The 25,660-nt window shown below is 37.7% G+C and overlaps 1 long non-coding RNA gene across 3 annotated transcripts in view; it reads left to right on the top strand.

The window, feature by feature from the left end:
• LOC147755203 (uncharacterized) overlaps positions 1 to 25,592 on the top strand; it is a 77,240-nt gene extending 51,648 nt beyond the window's left edge. For 2 of the 3 annotated variants that reach the window (XR_015328719.1, XR_015328718.1), the window contains one exon: positions 10,481 to 11,639. This is a non-coding gene — a long non-coding RNA (uncharacterized LOC147755203). Of the gene's footprint in view, positions 1 to 10,480; positions 11,640 to 25,239 lie in introns of those variants that run through there. The other variant, XR_015328717.1, reaches the window with a different exon arrangement.
• Positions 25,593 to 25,660: the final 68 nt, after the last annotated feature.

Raw genomic sequence — 25,660 nt, 5'->3', positions numbered from 1 at the left:
CCAGCCTTTTACATATCCTCTTATAATAGGCCATTGTTGTTAGCTCTACAGCCTAAACAAAAAAGCTACGTGTGAATTCTCCAAGTTATGAGTCCAGCAAAACTTATTATCATTTATCGATATATGGTACACAAAAGTATGTAATGTTTGGTCGTTCTGTCTTTTAGAATGGACGCGACCTTTGTTAAAACTCTGTGAAGAAAAGTCTGAACCTTTGTATTTTAGACTATCATGAACCCTTTACCTGGAGGTAGTCACTCGGCCTCTCATTAATTTATTTAGTAACGCACTTCTACGGAAATATAGTACTGCGCTAAGTCTTAGATACTGTGCCAAAGAGGACTTGTTTCATCTTCCAGTAAAAAAAAAGCTGCGGCAGTACGATGACGCAAAGGAAAACATTCCCAATATACTCGTGACTCTAACATGTTCGCAAAGAGATCGCTGCCAAATACTAATGTAATCGCCGTTTTGGAAAAAAAGAAAGAACTTGAAGTCATTTCTGCTTTATAGGCTACACTTATAATCATCTTGTTTGATAAAATTCATTTTCGGCAGGAAATGTATATGAATGGATAAAATTATCACATCCGAAGGGTCAGAGGATCATCGTCCACACAGCTTTGTATCGTAGTAAAATATTTAAGCTCAGCATTGAACAGTATGGTACAGGTTCTGAATTATGGTCAACGTATGGCAATTACCAGAAGTTCATCAATGGTTAGATATCAGTAATTAGCAGTGGATCTATCATTAATAGTGCCCTTTGCAACTGCGAAATGCTCTCTCATGCATCTTTATTCTACTGTCATCAACATAGATTGTTGCACCTGTCCTGGCAGCGCAGGCAAAGTGACAGAATAAGGGATCGCAGGCTGCTTTACGTACGAATCTTCGAACCTTTAATTTATAATAGCAGAGCTGCGGAGCATTCAGTTCCTATATCTCTACAAGATCTCTTGCCCGATGTGAATTAAAACAAAAAGCGAGTCGTTCTATGAGATCAGAACCGTGTGGCCTGTAACTAAACTACCTAAGCAACTTAACAGAACGAGTTTGGATACGTCTGTCGCGGCCGGGAGTAAAAATAGTACTTTTTTTGGGTTCACGTTCTTAGTGCTCCGCGCACTTTCCTATCATTAGTGATATACATTATATATATACCTAGTATATAAAAAAATAGCTGTTCTCCATGCCATATTCATTGTTGCCTATTGAGAGGGCATCTCCGTATTAGTCCATATAGAAAACATCGTATTTGCTTGTCTTAAAGCGAAATGGAAGGTTAAACAAAAAGGGCAACACTGCAGCGGAGAATATGGAAGGGCCTGAATTAGAGTTTCAATATGGGCCCTCGAAAATATTATGCAACGATTCTTATGAAAGAAGTTGTATGAAAGAAGTATGAAGAATTGCTCATTAAGTACACTTGTTTTGTAACACTTATCACGTGTTTTTAGCCCATTAGGTACGATTGTACTTTCGACCTTATGTGCTAGATACCAAAGCAATTATCAAGCAAAAATAGACCTAAGCAAAATAAACAAAAAACTAATCTGATCTTTTTGATTCGACTTGAATACGTAATTTATTTGGTAAAAACTGTCGAATTATATGAACGGTGTCTCGATTGGCATCATCTTTATTTAGCTATGTGTTTGTATGGCTACATACACTTCACTATACTTCTTAACTTCATTTAAGGATCGTGGCCTTCTACGTCCTAAAAAAAATTCTTCCCAGGCTGTTGCAACCAGGCTTTCGGATGCTGTTACAGCAATATGTCACGCAAGTGCTTCACATTGCAAAAGGCTGAGGGCTCATTGAATTGATAAATGCGTTCCTGTTCTATCTTACGAATTTCACGTGCATCACGACTATGTTCTATGGATCCCGACCACCGTATGCCTCTCAGCAAACTGTTTTAGATAATAAGGTGAGATCTTTACATGACTGCCTTTTAGATACTCCTCCTCTTCCAAGTGCCTATACAGAGGCTTGAAGAATACTTTGTAAAGACATTACATCGTTTATATATATATATATATATATATATGTGAGCGATCACGACGCAAACGAGGGGAGCATGCAATGTCTCTACGTCTCTTAGCTGCTGAATCGGATCCGCTACATTTTGCGATGTGATGTGTTTTTGAAGAACTCGTTTACTATAGCCAACCTAGTTATCTCTATGAGTTTTCTTTTCAAGGGATGGTGGGTTGCTAACGTGTTTGTTTAATCAAGTCAGGGACTAATGAAATGGTTTAGGTTTGAAATCAGACGTGGACACACACACTCTTTAGAAGATAGCCGTTTGAAGCAATGCCTTTTTTTGTCTTAGTTGAAGGTATGTGTTTTATACGCAAACATATATGGAAGAAAGACTGCTTGCAGTTCCGTTTCAAATCTTCCACTTCCTGTGTGGACCTAAGGCGAGTGCAACTGTGCCCCTACCAAATGGCTGAATGCATCCACAATCGCAACCACCATGACTAAACCCGGAGTTTATGAATGAAACCCCACACTTCCAGTATGTTACTTCAGATATATGGAGAAGTTGCTCTCTTTTTCTCATGCTTATGTGTTATCCCCTCTCTCTTTGCGCCCTTTGACACTCTTCATCGTCGAATCTTCGTCTTCGGGTCCTTTTCTGTTTTCTTTCTCTCTCGTTCATCAAGGCATTATACCTTCGAGAAAACCCATCTCAGCGACCCATGAACGCTGCGGTATGATCATGTACTTGATAATTTCTTCAACTATCCTGGATATGCAACCATGCATCATTTTGCGCCCCATGTATTGGAGAGTGTATCCAAAAATCGTATGTTCTGTATCACTCGACAAACCCTAATTGTACAGGACGCGGGTAGTAGCATAGACTTTCGCGGTTCTCTTTATGAGCGTTCGAAAACGACCATGGCTAATAAGCACCTTGTTTAGTTCATATGAAAACTCACAATATCGTCTGTCAAACCACTTGTTCATATCAGGTATAAAACAAGAAATCCTGTAGCTCGCATTCCGTCGTCCAATCCACTCCCATCGTTGTTGCCATTTTCTTACCGCGGCTCTTCGTGCAGTCGACAGATCTGTATTTTCGTCTAAATATCGCACAACTCTTTCCCAAGAATCCCAGGAAATCATCCTAGCCTGTAACAGTATTCGTAGATACCGTTCCAGAGGCCCTAGCCACCCATCTTGCCACTGTCCATTAAACGGATAGAAGCGCATTGCTTTCATTTCTTCTAAAGTCATGTCTGCCTAGATCGAGGAGATGTAGACAGTGACCGATCCCGCTACTGAGGCCAGTAGGCATCTAGTGTTCCTGCGTATTAGCCAAATTGATAACGCGTTTATATAAGACAAAATAAAACAGAAGTGCTGCTAGTATTAAACCTTGAGGCAGTCCTATTTTCATGCGTCCTCATCATATCATGTAAAGCCCGCTCAGATTTAAAATTTCCATGCCACAACGGACGACGAACAGTTGAAGGTGCTGTTCTCTGCTCCCACATCAGTTTGAATATTCACGACAATACCGTATTGAATTAAACATATTAGGCATTATAGAGTATTAGGAAGAACACAAAAAAACGGCATTTCTACCACCAGCCTCGTCTCAAATAAATTATGAGATCTTGCTAAGAGCAAGCTCGACTTTATTCCCCCTCCCTTCCACCACAGTGCTGATCTGTACAACAAGATAAATGAAAACCTTTTTGTAGTTTCTAACTAGCTCTATTTTTCCTGTTTCGTAGTTGACGTACGAAGGGCTACGTATCTACAGCTGCACTCCTGTTTTTTACCGTTCGCGGGAATGTTTGCTAGGTGAGCAGGTTGTTGAATTCCTTTTATCGGTAAAGCCAAACACTTGCATTTTTTAGAAGGCTTTGCCAAAGTGGGTTTTGCAGTTTTTTTTTCCAGAAATAGAACAGCAATTCTGCTTAGATTGGAAATGGTGGTCTTTATATTCATTAAAGCTATAGGGCCCACAAACCTATCGCTGGACCGACCAGCAAAATTTTTCCTTTTCTTATATTTAGATGATATGTTCAGTTGTGACGCAGATATGTTGGACCCATTGGGGCACTGATGAGTTCCTAAGCATAAGTTCTGCTTCCGTTGTAGGATTTTTTTAGCACTGGTCATGTTCGCCTTTTTTTTTCTTATGTACTGCTGTTCTCAATCGATTCTTTATTCTGGTTTTCGTTCACTGCGGAGCTTTGTGCCGGTAAGCCTCACGAAGACTCCAGGTATTTATTTCGTTATCATTCACGCCTATGCTTCAAGCTGATTTCAAGCTGGTTTCAACATATTTGTGACTTGCATACGAGTCGTTCACGGCAAAGTTTCTTTATTCTTATAATAAAAATCCATTGCTTTATTCGAGTGTCTAGATGTGGACAGGCGACTTATACAAAACATCCTTATGATGCTTGGCTTGCTACAGTCTCAGCCATCATCGGGCCGGTTTTCAGAGGTGATGCTCAAACGCTCGGAAGCTTCTGCATACAAGATATTTCGTATAAAGTGTACTGCATATTGAAGCGTAGCATTTATTGGCGTCTCTTGCCGAGATACTTCCGATATAATTTTATTGATAAGAAGATTAGCACGTTAGTGTGTATCTCAAGGGTTAAACTTTGTTCAGATTACGTGACAGTCTGTCTTAGCAGCAACTTCATTTCGATGAATATATTCATCGAGTTGTACATGTAGAACCGCCGGCGGAAAGCATATTAGCTTTCAGTCTGCTTTCGGCCTGTCATATACATCTAACGTTTTTCGTATTACATCTATAATTTTATGAAGAATATTTTGTATAAACTATTAGTACTTGATTGCTCTGCTTTTTGTTGGTGGTTTACCAGTTTAACACAGATGTCGCCCAGGGTGAACATGGGTAATGATTTGGATCGGTAAATCCAGGAGATTAAAGACCGGACTTTCAAAAAAGTTTGTACTATAACTAAAAATGAGTCACTCTATGTAGTTGTGTGTATGACTGAAATCTAATCTAAGGAACATTTAACATAAACGGTTATGTTGAATATTTTTGCCGTTCAAAGAAAGAAAGATTATTGCCTGTTCTTTTGTCTATAGATAGATGTATGAAATCTAGCCTGCCACTAATACGTAGAGCATATCCAGGGATCAGTGAGAAGATTATCGTTGATAGTACACGCATTATACGTTTCATCAAATTTTCCAATTCAGTTAGAAAATATCATCTTGGTATTGTAGTCCTATTTAGTTAGTATTCTGGATATGAATAGATTCGTGTCATTCCCATACAATAATCTGCTGAAAAACATCCTGTGTACCGAATTTTGTTTCTAAGAAGCGTTATCTGAGTGTACCACTTATACCGTGTAGTGTCCAATGAGAAAACCTAACAGTTTAGCAGAAAATATCTTTTCTGCGTGGTCACAAGCGAACGCGCTCCGGATGTAGCCGTAAATCTGGTTGTCAGCAACGATAAAGTCGATATAGGAGTCGAAGTATTAGGAATTATTCCAATTGGTCTAAGAAGGTGCTGAAACTTTAAAATGATTGATCTAAATAATTAAAAATATTTCTTGTATTCACTGTAGCCTGTGGATGTATTTCGCAAAATGTACGAAATGCACATAGCCGCAAACAACCAAAGATGAAGTTACAAAATACTTGTGAGGTCCGAGTGTACCATCCCCTACGACGAGGCTGTCGAGAGAATGTACAAAGCACTCGGTGCCCTGGTAATAAAATGAACAATCAACGGCGAACGATCCGACCACAAAACACGAACTCGTCATCGTACGCAATAACCAGCTGGAGAAAAATAAACTATTGCAAAGTAACTGTGTTATGATAATCGAAAATGATGTAGCCTTCCGCGTGATCGAGTTCAACAATGAGGGTAGAGTTTCACGGCTTTAAGAGTCAGAACCCATAGCCAATTAAGATTAAAAAGAAATGGAAAAGTGAGTGCTGTGAAACGCGATAACCATAAAGATAACAGAAATTTAGGAATTGAGGTATTTATGATTATGTCATCCTGTCAAAACCAAAAACTTGCCGTACTACTTAGTGTCACTTTATCTGTGCGCTGAAAAAATGGATTCCTTCCATATACGTGATGCTACGGCAAAAAAAAGTTAACACACACTGTAGCTCTTTCTATATCTGACTACTTGAGAGCGACATGGATGGAATATATGATGATGAAATTCGGAATGCCGTGAAGGGATTCTCAAGTCGACTCGAAGACACCGAGCTGCTAGAATCTTCCCCTAGCTAACTATAAATCGATCAGAGCGATCTATGCATAAACAAAGTTCTTAATCATGCAGCAGTCACACTCACGATCCGATAAGGTTTCAAACATCAACACTTATATTCACTATCACAGAATCTCAAGGGAGGTTATTACACTGGCATGATACTTCGTTGATATTTCTACAAATACTTTTTCGTCTAACAAAAACATATAAGAGATAGACGCTTACACTATTCGTCAGCTTAGAACAAAATGGTATGACGAAGCAAAAGTTACTCTTCAGGCTAAGCTGCAGAAGATAGCGGCCAGGCAAAAGCTACGTTGTTCAAAGCTACAATTCATTGTGCATCCGTAAAATCTCTATTTTTATAGAATTAAAAATAATTTTAAATATTTACTTTTAGGAAATATGCGGATAAATGCGTACAGAGATGCCTCAAGGCTAGAAATAATTTTAATCCTACTATACAAAAATCCCGATGAAACAACAGCGACCCATTATAGTAAAAAAGCACGCGTCCCTTATAATGTTTTTGGTGCCATGTGTCCATTTCCTAAATAATTACCAAAGAAATCGCTCCTTGCTGTTCGAAAATGTTCCAAATGCACATGGGTAAGGATGTTGAGACCTCGCCCGTTAATGTCGAGTGCTACCTAAAAAAAAAAAAAAGCATACCGATAGGAATAGGGGAAATTTCTGTGTTAGTCTTTACGAAATACAGAAGCACTAACTGTAAACCCCTGCCTAGGACCTTTCGATTCTTGCGTAAAGACGGCGCAGGTCTCAACCTGTTTTGCACTGCTATCGCCATTCCGATCCAGAATCGTAACTACAAACACGATGCAGCCAATTCATATAGAAGAAATCAGTGAAGTGAATTACGTCGACCCTAGGTTATGAGAACGTTCGGATACGAGTAAATGAATCTCATCTCTCCTTCTTGGGCCATGTCTGGCTAGTCGATACAACTTCCTGTGCAATGTTGTTTTAAGTACGGCAAATTTCTCACTAATATTCTTATCCAATTTTATCCAATGCTCCAGTGAACTAAAATCTGTATTTAGTCTTAATAATTCTATTTCCCCTAATACAGACTGCATATTTTCCAAAGTAGCTGGTCGTAATAACAGAATATATTTCTACCTACTCCATAATGTTAAATTATATCCAATTTGTTATCTCTCTTTACCAAGGGTATGACTTATGCACGAATAATCTTGAAATTACTTCGATCTTCGCGTAACTTAGTGATGTTTTCGAAGTTCGTCGCACTTCTTCGAGTCAAAAAGTACATTAAACCACAGTATTTGATTTAGAGAAATCAATACGGTTTTTAATAACAGGAATCGACATAAGGTATTGTGCCATATATTGATGGTACAAAGAAAACAAACAAAAAATTCCTTAATGTTTCTAGACCTTGGGATCTTGGCAAGATATGCTCTCCTACCTGACGCCTACTAATGTCATAGGTTTACTAAAATGATTAACTAATCGATTAAATTATTATTTAGGAATCACTCTTCGATGTTTATGCCATGTTTAATTTTGACCTCAGCCGTCTGCCTACTTTATGCGAAGGTTGTGCTGGGCTCTTCTATCTCGATGGTCTTACAGACATCGAAGGGATTGCTCTGTCTCATTCTTGTGGATCTAATAGACAACCTAACCTAGTCATCAAAACAAATGTAGTTACCTTCGTGCCACGAATAGCGATATTTCTAAGTATCTCAAAGTAACGCTTAAAACTGATTTAAAATGGAAAGTGCACATTATCAGTTATATATATATATATATATATATATATATATATATACAGAAACATTCCAATAATTCGTTCGATTTAGGAAAAACTGAATTTTCCAAAGATCATATAATAACTGCAGTAACAAATTTACTATAAGTAGTGGTCCCTTGGGGGAAACGAAACTTATTGCTCTCGATGAACATATCCTTCAAATCGGAGAATAAAGACATCAAAATCACCAACTGAGGCTCTATTTTTTTCAATTACTAGATATTGAGCCAGCTCCCTCAACCTGGAGCGACTTGTGTAGTTTGCTGGAGGTAATTTATTTTTTGAATACACTTTACGTGTTCGCCTAAGGCTGAAGGCAGACACGTTACCTCTGAGGTTTGAGGCAGAACCCCCGTTGCAAATCACCGGTGTTGCAATCGGTGCGATATTCGTCGAAAAATGAAAAATCCCTGCGGGAGCCATTCGATTCTATGGATGGCTGTGCTGCTTTTACTCAACTCATTTGGACTACTGCCCTATCTTTTCCGCCATCGGACTATAAGTAATAGCTCGATATAAAAAAAATTAAAAAAGTCCATGCTTATTCAAAGCGTTTGATTTCGCTAATTTTGTTCAAACGTTATAAAAATTTAGAGGTTTGTACTTCGAAAACTATATATATACATATATATATAGCGTGGTTTAATTTGCAGTAGAATTATAACTACGTAGTATCTACGTCCGGTAGTAGTACGGTAGTCATTGAACGACTAGATCCCGGCACAAAATATGTTTACACCCGGTCTCATACCTAGACCACCATGTGTCCCTAAATTTAATAAAAAGACACTATTAATGCACTATCACGAGGACAGGCGTCTCAGTTCAGCTCAATTCAATTACCAGAAAGGGTGAAATTCTCACAAAAAGGAATGAATATGCAAAAAATCTGCTGACCCGCCCTTTGATTTAGCAAGTGATTAAAAAATATAATTTCAAGCTAGCTGTCAAAATTAGTCTATTATTATTTTTAATAAAGTTATATAATTTTACTCTTTCTTCGTGTTCTTTTCATCGTAAGGGGACCCGGGCAACAACCGAAGTATTTCTGTTAAAGAAGAAAACGATCTGGATTTTGAATGAAGATCTCAGCATTACTGTCTTGCTTGCCTTTATTAGTACACGCACTAATAGTATTCCCACTGTCTAATTGCAACTATGACACCATGGTGTTCGTAATAAGTAATTTCTTGTTCCATTGGTTACAATATTTATGCTTCTTCCAGTATGTGAAATAAATGAAAGCAAAAATTCGAATGTCGTTGACAGTTGCCATAAGTGAAAGAGTAGATGCTTAGGCGGCTACAAAGTCCTTATTATAGTCCGTATTTTCTTTAAGTTAGAGGGAACAGTATTTAGCATGTCAGGTTATCTACTAAGGTTAACGTCTACGCACGTTCCACCGCCAACTTCGTTGGTTGATTGTATGGCCGCAGACTCTTATATCCAACGGAAGCTAATGTTGGGGATTTGAGGTAATGGAAGTCACCTCTGCCACACACGAACGGTGCCATTTTATCGTTGTCTACTGGATTCTTGTGCGATGGGCATATTACTTCCATGTTATCCAAGGGAACTATGATAGCGTATTGATTTCACGTATATTAATATAACGGAAAGCGAATTTGGCCAAATAACTCGTCGCGGAAAGTACTCTATAGTGTAGAATATTTTAGGACCCGTAAAATAATCAGATCCGCTCTTATTACTTCACCAGAAGGAAACCTTTAAACAATTTGTTTCCACGATGAGGTTTCAATTTATGAAAATAACATATTAGACTTCCTCGTAGTACTTACAAACTGTTTAGGTTCATCATTTAAATTCGTGTATGATATAAATACAGCCTCTTCGTTTTGACACGATGAACCATTACTTTATAATTTTGGTGGAAACAATATACCCTTCCTTTTATCGCCCACAAACATTGAACCTGTTTTTTTGCCGCAAGCACCACTTACCTTAAGTTGATAGTTAAGTTAAATTATATGTACCGGTTCTACAAGTACAACAGGGACGTTCGAACTGATACGGGATTTGTATATTTCAAGTTCTCAATCTCGGGAAATTCTTCAGACTCAGTCGACTATATTGACACTAGATTTGAACTAATAAGTCAATCTAAATTATTTTTTTGCAAAAAACTATCTCCCTTTATCGACGTACGTGATGAACACGCAATTGCTGATCGTTAATACCTGAATAAATTATCTTTTATAGCTTCAAAGTAGTATAATTCAAAAGGTATGAGGAACGAAATTTTGTTATTATACGTATATCTAAAGAAATGTGTGTAAGTGGACGAACGAGGACTGGCACGGGCGTAACGTACACAACAGAATGTTCACCACTAATTTTCTCAAATTTCTAAGTTTTTGTTATTATAGACGCTTGTGCCATTGTTGCTGTTGGAATTTTACAGGCGCGGTAGACTACTAGAATAGTCCTTCCTGGATGGAGAAGACCCAATGACAATGGTTGATGAACAAAGGGCGTCTGGCGGTTTGAAGGGTTGGATTCAACTAAATTTTACAGCTAACACAATGTTTAACCCATAAACTTGATATTCCAGCTGATGCCAGATGATATGACTATAAACTATTGGACTCTTTGGGGCACTCTCGAATGTTGACGCCGAACAGTGACCGTCAGACATTTAAAGACGTGACGAGTATTGGCTGGGCGACGGCATACGTCGCAGTCCATGGTGTTCACTTTCGGAAGATCGGTGTTGCAGAGTAGTCTATGGTCAACCGTAGCTTCGATAAATTTGCCGGTGCAGGAAATTCCAGAAACTACAAAAAATATTCGATTTCTCTAGCGCTTGGAAAAATAAAAACGGCAAGACGTACATCACAGGCAATGAATTAAATGTTTCTTTTCGCTTGCGTAAAGAAAAACTAATACAACTGGTTTATTTTCAGATAAAGAAAGGCATAGGAAGATTAGAATAGGCGTTATCATTAGATCTCAAAAATGTGCTCGCTGGTAGATCAGTCTGAGGCCCTTGAATTGAATGGACAAGCCTTTTCATAAGTTGAACAATAACACGTGCCCGGCACGCAATGACCTATAAATAGTAAGTGCCTGAGACCTAACATGGAGGACAGAAGGGTAAGAAAAATCTTAGTCTATTGGGAACTCGCAGTGTCTCTCTTACAGACAACGTGAAGCGCTTCCCAAATAAAAGTAATATCGAAAGCTTGTTACGGCCTATAACTTCATAGCTGCAAATATTGTTTTTCTAGACGAAGCAAAAATCTCGTTTGAAAAGAGTTCTATTTGTGTACGAAAGAAGAGTTCCTTTAGGTGCTTACAGATATATCGTTTTTTATCTAAGAATTTTAGCAACAATTGACGTTATGCGAGAGGCCCAAATATTAGCAGTTATATAGACTTTACAAAAGAAAACGGTCGATAGTGACCCATAATTTATTAAAAACGTTTAGGAATCGCTGCCAAAGAATGTGCCAAAATCCAGTCATCACATAGCCATTACATATGCAGCCCACGCGGTTTTTCTCCAAATTTATAAACCGAGTACCGTCTTCGTTTGCAAATTTTGTGAATTGTCAGAACTGACAAGCTCATAACGATGTTCTTAATGCATTGGCAATATCCTTCCCTTCAACTTAGAGTGGAAATAAAGTGATGGAAAAGCAAATATTATATTGCAATAAAAATTAGAATGCATACCGGTCGCGAAAAAAATTTCGATGACCGCTCAAAAATTTTATTTAGACACCCGTGTTATGTTTGCGCGCTAATAAGAATATCAGAATCTCGAAAATGTGTGAATTGTTCCAAAAAAAAACACTGGACCATCGTTTTTTTTTGTTTCGTTATTTACCTGGGCCGCGAAATATGTTTCTGTAATACGGCTTACCATGCCAATCAGGTTCTTGAGCAAATCATGATCAATAATAATAATAATTTATAAACAAATACCTGTACCAAGACTTTGCAGACTATGTACATTTGAACTGTTTTTAAAGGGCAACTATGCACCAATAGCACTCAACAACGACGTTTGCCATTATAGCAACGAGAGATGTCAGCAAACGCATTTATTGCGAGAGACCTTACATGACTCAGCAGAGACCCATCATGGAAAAATGTTGATCGCTTCAATTAAATATGCTAATATTAAGAAATTAACGGATAAGCTTGTTTCGGAATCTGATTGGATGAGGGAGGTACATGTAAACAAAAAACGTAACAGTGTTCTTCCTATTCTATTAGATGACGATAGATATTCCTCATCGAAGACGCCGAAACTTTTTCATAGCTTGACAATGCTCATGCGACGCATGTAATCAACCGATTGCCTAAATGGCTGTGGGTTTTTCCAGTTAGGAAAGAGTCGAAGATTAGTTTGCAATTGGAGGGATGGCAAGTCGCAAACATGTAATATTTTCATTGAAGTGCTGCTACAGCTAGAACTGTTGAGGGCCTTCGGCGGAGAGCACCGTCGCCCGACAAATTACAATAGCGTGTAAGTGTTTCGACATTTTCGAAGAAAGTGTTCCACCAACAAGCTTATTTTCTTGCTCTCATGCTTCCCTCGGGCTCCTTAAACCTCCCACATTTGTTTTCTCAAGCTGCCGTTCTGTCCACTGAATGAACTTACCAACGTCCCAACTGAGCAAGTAACGTGGTAACATGAGGGCGGTTCATTCTGCCTTCTTACGAGGGAAATGTTTAACGAGCCTTTTACCCCATTTATACGAGCCTGTACTCCAGTTCAGGTCTGTAGCGGTTTTGGCGATGACAATAGTAACGAAAGTAGTAGTACTCATAGCTGTAATATAATAATGATAGCAAGTCATTTGAAATCGATAAATAATCTTTATATAGCCCCAGGGTTCAGATGTCTCTTGGGGCTCAGTGCGTGCGCCCTACAATTCAACTAACTAAAGTACGCGCAAAAAATAGACCCGGTTTTGCGTTTTCATTATCGTCGTCATTATGGCTGCTACTGCCTTTTCTGTAGGCGCTGCTTCCACTGGCCTCATCTGAGCAGTCAGCGAACTCCCTAGCTAATTATTAGTCAGCCTGTTCGAATTAATACTTGTTACATTACATGATTTGCTTCATGTCTGCTGCGGTCATGTTTTACCACTGTCGAAGAATGAACCTCTCACTGTCTTGTCTTATTAAAAGCGTCTTTCATTTCTCCCTTTTCCACTGATTTAATCCAGCACCCTTTTTTATTCTTCATCCGTTGTCGAACATCTATAATTCGTTCGCTTCTTTATCTGCGTCCTACCTATTTTATACAGTCGCGTTTTCGCTCGATTTTATTAATTACCTTTTGCTTGCTATATTCTATCAATTCCGTCTTTCCCTTTGTTGCATGCACGTTTTTTCGCCAATTTTACGCTTATGTCTTTGACTTATTTCTTACGTCACCTTCTTTTTTATTTGGGATACTTTTGCTTTTAGATTTTCCCACATTCCCTTCCCATGTGTTTGCTTTCTGTAAACGATTCTTAAACAAGGCCCTTGTTTGCTTCGTTTTGGTTCACTGGGCTGATTTGAAAATCGACATCTTTTAATGTTTCTATTTGCCTCTGTATACCTGGTTTCTATTTCTTCTCTCATTCATTTCATATTGCCGGTCCTCTATTGCGGGTGCAGCGCTCCTTTTGCTGTCGCTGAAACGAGCGGGGGTTGCTGCGTTGTGGGAGGCGGCACATCTATTCTTTTTATGTAAGGTTTTGGACACTTCGACCTTTTTCCGAATCGCATTCCATTGCCATTAAAAATTGACATTAAAAAGTCTTTTAGCAACAGCTGCATGCACATCCGGGAAAGTCCGTGCCAGTGGCGGAATACATATATACATCTAACGCAATGCGTATCGATTGTGTTAAATGACTACCGCTCCTACTGCTGCCGATTTTGTTGCTGCGATTAATTTCAAGTTATCTCAAAAGCTTTGTTGCACTTTTCGGTTGTACTAGGCAGTGCTAGGCTCATAGGACGAGCCTTATCTACTGGCCTGTCGGGTTTCTTGATATGAAACCGTTCACCCAGTTCAGTGTCCTCACACTTGCGTCTTAAACTTCTGTATATCGGATATATGTTCGACTAATATTTGGTACTTATTTACCCCGAAAACCGCTTGCCAAAGATAAAGTATCTGCATGACACCGGCGGGAGAGCCGTTAAAATGACACAATTTAGGTTAGTGCATTGGCTAAAATATAGCAATACACAAATCGCATTTGTTAGTTATATATGAATGTTAAGTGCTTAAGGTTAAGGGCATAACCATGTGAATTCAGTATTAAGGAATTTGGTTAGTTTGATTCTTGCTAACGTTTGACCCAGGCCTGGGTCATATACGCAGAACGTCCCTCTGGAAATGTAACTAAGCCACTTGATACCATCTTAGAATAAAAATCGTTTATTTACTTTGAAAACTAGCTGCCGTATTTATCGTCAGATGGGCAAACCTACGACAACGGTTTCGCATAAAATTATTGCGGTTGCATAAAAATTGCATTGTTCATTCAAAAAATTCCCACGTCGGTGTGTGAACAAAATACATTTATTCTGCAGAGATTCGCTAGAAAATTTTAACCTGTCACTTTCAGAGCCTTTCAAATGCGAGGCCCCAGAACACATGAGCTGTATTTGCGCGAACCTTTTTTATTGGGTTTTCTAGTACAACAGCTATCGTCTGATTCTGTGAAAGCCTGATTCTTCCTTTGAAATCTAGAAATATTTTGTGTTCGGCCATTATAGTTTAGGTGTTCTATGCCAATGTCCAGTCTGAGATTTGAAGCGATAGTTCACTAAATCGAAACTGGAGTTACGTTTTTTCTCGCAAGATTATTTCTTTCTCTCTTTCTTTGGTAAATCGCGTTATAGCTTCAAGAGGCTTGCTTCCATTATTGGCGCTAATTGTATCGGTTGGGAGGCATCGCTACGCATATTTACTAGTGGCGTGGAAGAGCACATCACGACTCGAGCGCCACACTTCAGTATTGCAAAAAAAAACACTTCACCAACGGCTCTAGTTTCGATACGGCTTCCTTGAGCTTTCTATAATGGACCCCCCCCCCCCCACCCCTGCTTTTTTTTTACAAAGTAAAAATAATCTATAAGAGAAAATATGTTATCGAATGGAATCTAGGAGTAGAGATAAAAGTTCAATTTAAAAAAAACTACACCTTTTAGCCCAATACTTTGCTTGGCGTCATGTACATCGTAGGACTACCTGGACATTTTATTCCGCTGATTGCTACTTTGGTTTGTTTGAACGAACAAGAGTAGCTATCCCTTCTTTGTTCGAGTTCTGTAGTCGCGCTCGGAAGAACTACAATAGAATACGATTGATTCGATTAACACAAGCTTACACAGAAAATAAATCCAACATAATATTGCAATACCCAGTAATCGGTGATAGACATACTGCAGCGAGTGCCAACGAAAATTATCTGAGTAGTTTTAGTTTCCTGATAATATAATTGTATACATTTTTAAAAAGTTTAACGGAGTATTACTATTATATATATATATATATATATATATATATATATATATATATATATATATATACGTCTAAATTGAGTCATATTTAAAATATCTTAAAGAAAGACGACCGTCAGAGCTTATCTGGACGACCCAAGCAGCAAATTATATTTTGTTCCCTGAACAGGCAGGCCGTTAACGTCTCCTCCAAAAACCTATTAAAATTGCTTCTTGATCTATTTTGATACATTTTCGACCGCTTTTAATTTAAATTTTATTAGAGGTCTTCTATCATTATTAGAGGTTTATTGCCAAGTCTAGCTGCTTTCAACATAGCTGTCATACATTTACATATGTATACGTTCATCAACGTTAGCGGTCGATATATTGTAACGAGCATGTGTTCATCCGATGCTCCTAATGGCTGATAAAAGGCATTTTTTTTCTAGAATAGAATAGCGAGCTTGTCATTGCGAACAACAGTGCGTCGTTATCAAAACTTGAGCGAAGATCAGTTATTAGCCAGTCTTTGCGCGACGAACGAACCCTTACGAACATCAGAAACTTCCTTTTTTCCGAAATAAAGGCTTAAAATGTTGCTGGTTCTTATGCGGCTCTTGAAAAGTCCGAGAAAGACTTCCATGAGGCAAATCGGGAATTCTTCACTACATTCTAAAATAAAAGTGGCTTCCTTAATATACTTGTGAACCTTTCTCTTCTGAATTTCATTCAAGATTTTCCGGCTTGCCTCAGGAAACCTTTTTTTGGAGAGTTCAAAAACCGTATGAGAGCTAGCAGTGTTGCAGATTGTTCATTTCGAGGAAAAAAGGTTCATCCAGAGCGCAAAGATCAACTGATAGCTGATCTTCAGCTATATTCCAATAACGATGGGCTGTTGTTCGCCATTTCGTTCGTTTATTTGGTACAAGAAGTAGCGGATGAACCGTAGAGGTTACAACGCACAGTCCCCGAAAATTGTTCTCAATCTGAACGCGCCGCACGGTATGTATACATATGTATACAGATGGCAGCTATATGAACACTGCTAGACTTGACAATAAAACATTCCGGTAAATTGCTTACATGTTTGGGCAAGGTCTTTTTTATATTCAATATCTAAAAGCTTTCCTATGAAATAAAGTCGAAGGTGGTAGAAAACGATTTTTCATCTTAAACACGGTAAAATTTCAATTTCCGTGGGTTTTCAGCAACGAATAACGCACCTGATTTTGTTTTTTTTTTGTATATTGTTCTCATAAGCAATGTAATATTTACGTAGCATTTTCAAAACTAAGGCTGACATAAAACCGTGTAATGATTCCATGCGTAATGAATCGACGATGTAGCATACTGTTGTGGACTTGCAGTGAAATAGGCTGATGGGAGAATGAAGGTCTGGACGAAGGTCTTAATTTGCTTTAGATTCAATGAAAAAACCAACACGTATTAATTATTATTAAACACGTATTAGTGCCCGGCGTGTATGTTCAGTGTGAATGATATGCATGTTTTACTGCATGAGCGCCCCCGCGTATAACACTAATAGTCTCCGGTTATGGTCGCTAAAAGTCTTTTCCTCTCTTCCGGTTCTTCCTTTAAATTCTGGTGTTTATTTTCGCCACATTGTCAATCACTTTGTCATTGTGGGGGAGCCTCCTCTAAGGATTTGATCTACCATACCCCTTGGGTATCGAACTACGTTTTTTATTTTCACCTCTACTCAATTTAATAAGAGCTTTCGTCCCCATTAATAAAGCCCCTTTGCTCTTTTTGAGTCAGCTGAAGCTCGTGCATTCATTTATTAGTTTACTTTCAATATGAATTTCGTCACCCACGTTAATATGCTATCATGTGCATTTCTTATGGCTTGAAAACCTCGAGGTCGCCATTATAGGCCATATTCCATACAAAGGGGCTAAATATCGACTCCTAAAATCATAGGAATTTATCCGAGATTTATCCGTTTTTGAGGGTATGAAGGTGACTCTTTGTTCTGTCATGGTGCCTATTGCCATTTGCCACTTAGGAAAATTGATCGCGTTTTGTACTCTCAGTAGGATAACTATGCACAATTCTCTTGTCCACTGGTTTCTTCTCTTCTGCTTTTTGTGAAACCCTTTTCATAACTACTTCCTTGGACCAGCATCTACCGAATCCGTATTACGGACTTATAAGGGATCCCCCTCTCCCATTTCTACTGCTAATCTTAGAGAAAAATCCTTACCGCCTCGGGTGGTATTCCATTCGATCCGATGCTTTGCCTTCGTAGAAGCCTCTCAATCACCCCCTCGAACTTTTTTAGAGGTGAGAGAAATCTTTTTGTTGTCCATATCGTTAATCTGCTGGAAACAAAGGTGTTGACAGTTTGCTCTATCGAATCTTTCAGCAGCGTTGACCACAGTTTGGTTAGACTAAATATAACTATCTCGTAGAGTCTTTCTCATGTGCCATTCTCTATTTTGTTACGCAATTCCTCCCACGTCACACGTTTACTCTTCTTCAACTCCTTCTGAAATTTCTTTTTCGCCGCCTAAGCTTTTACAATGCTCCTGCTTTTTATCCTAACTTTAAAATTCCCATTCAGTAGAGTCTTTGTCTTTTTATGTCTTCCTTTAATTTTTAAGAGAATGTTCAAAATCTTGTATTCCTATCTGGGGCAAAATGTACAATCTAAACATATATATTAGGTTTCTACTCGGACTCATTTCTTCTTCACGCTTCGTGCGTTTGTGGAAGATCGAGTCAAATCCAGAGCCATGCAGAGCACCTCACTGAAGCAACCTTTCTCTCGCTTGAGAATGAGCCACTTCATGGTCGGTTCGCTATATAGGTAGCATCCCTAACACTGCTTTCTAGGTTTTGGCTTCTAGTGTATCATGGTTTTTAGCAATCTGTGCAGGTTAATATTAACCAAATTGAATTTTTTAAACTTGAAAATTTATTCAGTATGTTTGTTGTTTAGTAGCGTTATTGCTGCTATTGTCTTTTATTATGTGGTTGTCTAAGTTAAATTCAATGTCATTTTTCTGTTCAAAATCTTGGTTCAGCCCATAAAGAGTAACTATAATAATATCAATAAAGAAAAAGCGAAGTATGTGCTCGAATCACAATATTGTGTGACCATAATGCTGGCATTTAATCGTTCCTTTCGGGAATGATCCTCGTGAACATTTCCATAGACTACTGCAGAAAACGTTACAATGGAAAAATGAGACAAAACAAAAGGAACGAGGAAAAATATATGACAATTAACTCATTAGGTAGTAAAGCTTTCGAGGATTAAATTAAGCTCATCATCGCAGTGTTGCCGACGATGATGAGCGCAATACCTCGCCGAATACATAGCCGCAAATAACAGAATAACCCTATAATAGATACAAATACTTAAGACATATTATCAAGAGCCTAACTGGAAACTTCAGATCATTACTAGGCGAGATAAGCTAGTTTCGCGCTCCCATACTTGCTGAAATAGATAAAACCGTGTTTATCCGAAAGTGAGGATGGACATTGTGTGAATGTATAACAAATGAAGAATCCCGATCGATATCGCAAGTGCTGACGGTTGCGTTCACTGACTTAATCTTCACAAGCGAATTGTACATGAGTGATCAAGTGACCAATGCAGCAATAATTTATATTCCAGATGAAAACTTATTAGGATAATGTTGTAGAAGTGAAGGTCTATGAAAAATTCAGGGTACTATGAATAGCACCTGTGCAATACGCAAACGTGGATTCGGATTCGTGCAGCGTCAGATATACTTACAGCAAGAACATGAGGCCTCTAACCAAATTAATAAAACAACTTGTGCCAACCAGGGGCTATCATTGACATACTTCTAGCATCAGGCTCGTGGATGAATCATTTTCCACGTCACCCTCGACTGTATCGGATGCAGACTTAACCTACGATTTGATAAACATCAAAAACGAGATTAGTTATGGTAACGCAAATCGCAAATATCGGAGTTCTACTTTATACGATGCGGAAAATTATTTAAATTGTTCGATTTACATAGCTCTGGAGAAGTAATATATATATATATTTACGTAAAAACAATATATACCACTGATTAAATAAAAATATACATAACATCTATATATGCGGTAATTCTCAAATATATTCAATCACTCTGGTATACATTTGTATGCACTTTATACATTTGCCTGAAGCAGAATATATTTGATTGAAATAAGGGTCCGCTAAGCATTAACAATTCAATAATCGGGTATATTTATTTTTTTTTGAGAAAGATTGTGTGTTCGTTAATCACTAATCGAAGAATGTACATACTTTTTTAATTACGAAATTTTTTAACTACGAAATTTTGGTACTAGCAATCAAAGCGCAGTGATGAAGTTTCTATTTGTCGAAAGTGGTGGAGACCATTGTGAAAACATTAGTCAAGGATACCTTTAGCGAAACAAAAATTCGTTACTAGTGCAACCATTCTGGAGCCGAAAATTGGAATGTTCAAGACCCCATTGAACGCGATTACATCTTATAAACCTCATCGATAACGACGGCAAAGTAAGGGTAGGTTTTCTTGCGGTAACAACTGCGCAAATTATCTTCTGGGTACACTACATGTGTCTTCATATGTCCTAGGTTAGAACTAATTTCTTTTTCTTCTTCACAGTTTTATAATACATGCTTCGGGGAATTGCATATTTAACCTCTGGTTTGTTCAATAGCTTCCGTATTACAGCAGTTTACTTCTCTGTTGTAAATCCTGAAGTATACCTGTTTGATTTGCATTGGTGTTAAATTCTAAATTGCACTAATAGTAACTTTATTACGTCTGTCATCAGTAACGTCATCATCAGAATGAGCTATTACTGCCGCTGACTTGTATGAAAATTTACGTAAATGTGGATCAAATCATCATCGTGTGGATTAATCAAAATCAAGAAGATTATAGGGTCGGCAATATCGTACAAAAGCCAGCTTCAAGATTTTTTAAAGACGATCATATAGCTATGGATAAGACTGGTGATACCTGTTTTTGCATGGAGTTGAAAAGTCCTGCCTCATCTTCCGATCTTTTACAAATGTATATAAAGCCCAGCTTAGACTTTACGTACCGCTCGTGGAGCCCGCTAATTGTGACAGCTGGTTCTAGTGAAAACATTTTGCACTATATTTCTGTACGTCGCGTTTTGTAAAAATCCAACAATCCTTGAACTGAATTTATCCATTCAACAAGTAATTCTTACTCCACCCTTAGCACTTTTCAGTTATTTTGAAAAAAATATTTTTGACCAAATCGAAGACTTCGCTTCTCAGTTATATAGTACAATCTGATAAATATTTCTGGCGAACGCAAGCACTTTTCTTCCCTAGTTAGGTCTCCTTACCTATTGCAGAAGTAGTACATCTGAGAAACCGAAAATTATTCTTCGAAACCCTATTCGCTTCACGTGAGTTGAAAAGGGGAACGACTCTGATAAGCTAAGTTTCTATATGAAACAAGCAAACAATTTGTTATTAATGGCTATGCATCCGGAATGGTGAACACAGACTTCAACGCTTAATAAAGAGCTTTTCCCTTTATCTTCTAAAGATAGTAACGATGTCTACGGTATCCTAAATGGTCTTATTATTTAGAACGGATCGCAGAGCATTAGCTCCAGCGACGACAATACATAATTCGTAGTGATCACAAATCGTGTAAGTTGGAACCACAAGGAGTTTAGATGTGATACAATCAACTTGCGGAAAAAAACTTTGAGGTGCCGATATGTACATTAGGTTCTATGCGTATTAATATACCACGTAAAGCACTTGACTTTTATAGTACTCGTGATGATAACAATGTGAGGCAAAAATCGACGCGCGAGCAGCGTAAGCCTGTCACTTGAAGCTACGTCGGACATTTTGATCTGAGCTTTTAACTGCTGGGGTCTCGAGTACCAATCCAACGAATGATATGATAAAAGCAGTAAACAGCAAAACATAGCTCTCTAACAGCACTTCTTATGATTCGCGATGATGCACCAAGTCACGAGTACGACACTGCACCGATTTCCATACAATCCAGTTTTTAACCTAATTAGCATGTATGTAATGGTGTCGAGGAAAAGCGTTCCATCGAGAAAAAAAACCATCGACCTTTGCTTTAACGTGCCTTTTTATCTTGCCTGCATCCATATCTAGTCGTAGTAACCTTTCCAGTGTTGATCGAACGTAGCGCCGCACAGGTGAGCAGTAGTTCTAGTTCGTACGTGAGCCTCTGGCTGTAAATGGCAGGTCAGGTAATTAAGCATCACCATCAGATAGTACAAATACAAAGCTTGTATAGATATAAAGCTTATTTTTATTGTGTGGTTTGAAATTGAATTTATCGTCATTTTTGTTATCTGTATATTATGGGGCTTAATGAATACTGAATAGATCTAAGATCACAGTTAAGTTTCGGTTTAGATGCACTATTTTGTACCAATGGCAAGTACTAACAACACACGAAGACAGGCTAATTTAAACTGAGCGAGAAATTTGCTGAGTAATTTCTTTTTGTCAAAAATGTTTGTATTTTTTTACACTTTATTTGTTATTGGGAAAATGCCCTTTATATACCATCTGATCTTTGGTCTACGTGCTCAGCTGAAAATTCACAGATTTAGATAGTGGCTATGAATGTTTAGTTTTGAATTTCGCGAGATAGATACAACTCCTAGCTAGTAATTAAAAGTTATTTCGCTCTATCGCAGCTTCTTTTAGATGATGTCCGACAAATCCGGTTCCCTCTTTTGGGGTGACAAAGCTTCGAATACTGTTTCATTTAAAATTTTTACTAGGTGTAAAGTCGAGGATATTTTAGTGTCTCTCTATTGCATTGCTGTGGAAATCGTAAATATGCGGCCATCGTTAGTTCAGACTTCAACACCGGCAAATGTTCACTATGGCATGTAATTACCATGCTATCTTATAAAGCTATAGGAAAAACCTAATTTAAGTTCAGCAAAGCTCGTACCAGCTAGATTTTTTCCAGTGAGAGTAGGTCGTTGAAATTATGCCAGATAAGTGATTTCGTTGTTGCAGTAATAATAGCCAAAGCTATTCAAAATATGAAAATTTAGACCAAAATACAGTAACATAACAAATGCTTAATAAAAGCACGAGAGGGACACAGAGAGGCAGATAAGGGGACCTGTTCCTTAGGTATAATTTAAACAATCAACTCTATCCATTTAATATCTCTCCGAAGCGGAAGACCCGAAACAAATACTGACGAGCATTCCGCAACAGGCGCTTGTTGTCGTTCCATACAACGGCTGCTAATAAATAACTTGAGCGTTCTTAAAGTTTTGCGCGCTTTGAACTTTCTTGTCAGACAGCGTTCAAGTATTCCACGGAATACTCGACACATGCTTGGAAAAATAACAACCGTTTTTATAGAAAACGCTGCTAAAGGTACCATCTGGGTTCATGTTTGTGACAGGAGGATATTTTCTACCAGTTATAAACACTTAGTTCATTGTCTAGATTGGCGATAGCCTTACGAATACTGGATCTGTATCTACACTATGCTAAGCTAATTATGAAAGGTGGTATCAAAAAAACATTGAACATACAATAAACAGAACGGAGGCTGTACACATGTGTCACGAAAACATTGGATACCTAGAAACAAAAGCAAATGTAACAAAATATAAAATCTAAATCGTTTTCTAATGTGTAACATAGAGAATTTCTATGTTCTCGTCGAAGCAGGAGAAAGTGTCTTTTAAACAATTGAATTTTAAATGTTTCGGGTATCGGCACTATGCAGACCCATAGCTACAATGTAGAAACGGCAGTCAGACCAACGGGTTAATCTGCATTTGCTCTTTTTTTTTTTTTTTTTTAACTTGTTCTAATTATAATTGTTAGGGTACAATATCAAATCCAAGCGGTAAAAAGTATAGTAAGTGCACAGAAATACCTAAAGACATGAAATTCACGTGAAGCACCATGCACAGAAGCCGTGGCTAAGCGAATTCCCTAATTTTAAGCTATAAGCTGGATATTTCTGTGATAAAAAAAATAACCATTTATTTATAAATTAGCAATCAGTTAAACAATTCAAATCGTAAGAGAAGATGAAGTAAATTGCACTGAAACAACAGATATTCAACCGCATCAATTACTGATACTACTTTTGCTATCTGTGAGCCAAATGATACAGTTATTACGGGCAGCTTATCAATTCTGAAAATATTGACATAATAATAAACATTACTCAGTACATGCCTGTACACCACGATTCATTTACTAATTGGCAATAGGGCACAATCAGGCTATAAGGCCTAAATAATACAATATTTTTTTTAGTTTGCAAATATGACCTCTTGGTCATTCACTTCGATGTTATTGACCATAGTTTCACAACTTCTAGTTACTTTATCTAACAAAGACAAAGCGTAGTATATGCGTAACCTTGTTCAATAAGTGTTAATTTTCCTTCAACTTAAAGGTTGAATCAAAAGTGAATACGGCTAGGTAATGTTGTTTTTGGTAATAGGTAAGACTTTATATGCTAGTTATTTTACGGGATGATGGACAGCAAACTACGAAGTTCTAGCCCATATTTAGCTTAGAACATTTAGAATACAATACATGAGGACCGAAAGAGTAGGCGAGCCCGTGTAGAGTGGGCGAGTTACGTAGTAAACCTTTTCGGAGAAAAATGAGAAGGTAAAAAAAAAGCGTAAAAGTACCCTAAATGTATTACAATTAGTTCGAAGACACCGACATAGGCCGCATAGAATCGGATCCACTATGAGGGTTACGTATCAATCGGAATTTTCATTAGATATTTAATAAAAGCTTACGAGAGTATTACAAGTACAAAAGTGATCAACGCTCGGACTCACCTGGTGTTTGATGGTACTCTCTGTGTTAGGTACATACGTTTACATAGTCGTTCTCCTTTAGATAAATACCTACATAACTAGCTACTACAAAGAGCTCTTATTACGAAGAAAATTAGGTCATAAGTGGCAGAAAGCAAGTTTTGGGTCCTTCTTATACAACTGCAAGTAGAAATTTTGTTATAATGCTAAAAATTCTTTTTTTTTTTTTCAATATAAAATCGTGTCAGTTTTGCTTCTAGATTATAGCTTTTTATAGATAATATATAGAAATATATAGATCCGATAAATAGTCCCTTTCAATACAGTACCTACGACGCATTTTTGTCCAAAAATTGATGCAAAAAAGTTTACTTAACGAAGTTAAATCAAACACTGCGTTATCATAATGCACATCACGAAATTGCTATTTACCTTGAAAGGCTTAAGGCAGCTTAAAGTTTGCTTTACGAAGAACTTGTCCTTTGTTTAGAGGGCGGCGGTAGAAATAAGCTTCAATGCATTACACTTTATATATATATATATATATATATATATGCATAGTTCGAAATAAAAAGAATAATACGATACCCCTCAGCAGTACTTATGGAATGTCTATCTAAGCTTATTTTTTCTATCTAAACTTATCCAAACTTTACACGTTTATTACTCTACTAGTGTTGGAAAAAAGTGCGGGACTTCCTTGCACAGAAAGCGCCTCATATCTAGCATGGTGATTGCCATCCAATAATGTGTTCGTTGTTTCAAACTTATTTTTTTCTAATCTCTAACATGATCGTGCTTATCCAATGTATTAATATGAATATGAAAGAGTTACACTAAGATAAACTGTCTTACTTGCAGGGAGCCGTCTAAATACAAGGATACAAGGAATGCAGAGGCTGAAAGGGTCGTAAGAAGTGAAGAACTGCGATCAATAAGAAGACTTTCTAACTTCATCAGGGTTTTGCGCTCGAATCTTACTGCTAGTATTACTATTGAAATTACTGATGCTGGAACGAATATTTAAATAGCCTTATTTATAACAATACATTATGGACCTTATATTGAAATGATAGAAAGTACCTGAATGCGAAATCTAGGGAAAATATGGTTTCAGCCTATCGACCTCATAAATACACAACATGTATTAATAAACCAGGATCATCGTATTTTCAAATGTAGCATTTTGTTTGTGGACGTAGTATTGTATCAACACTAAAACATATATATAAATATTAAAATAGCAGAATACTTTTTTTAATGGAAGTTCGTATATATATAT

Source organism: Varroa destructor, unplaced genomic scaffold (assembly GCF_002443255.2).
Source record: "Varroa destructor unplaced genomic scaffold, Vdes_3.0 BEIS01000005.1, whole genome shotgun sequence".
Classification (NCBI taxonomy): Eukaryota; Metazoa; Arthropoda; class Arachnida; order Mesostigmata; family Varroidae; genus Varroa; species Varroa destructor.
The sequence above is the reverse complement of the archived record's forward strand: the minus strand, read 5'-3'. Positions and strand labels throughout refer to the sequence as shown.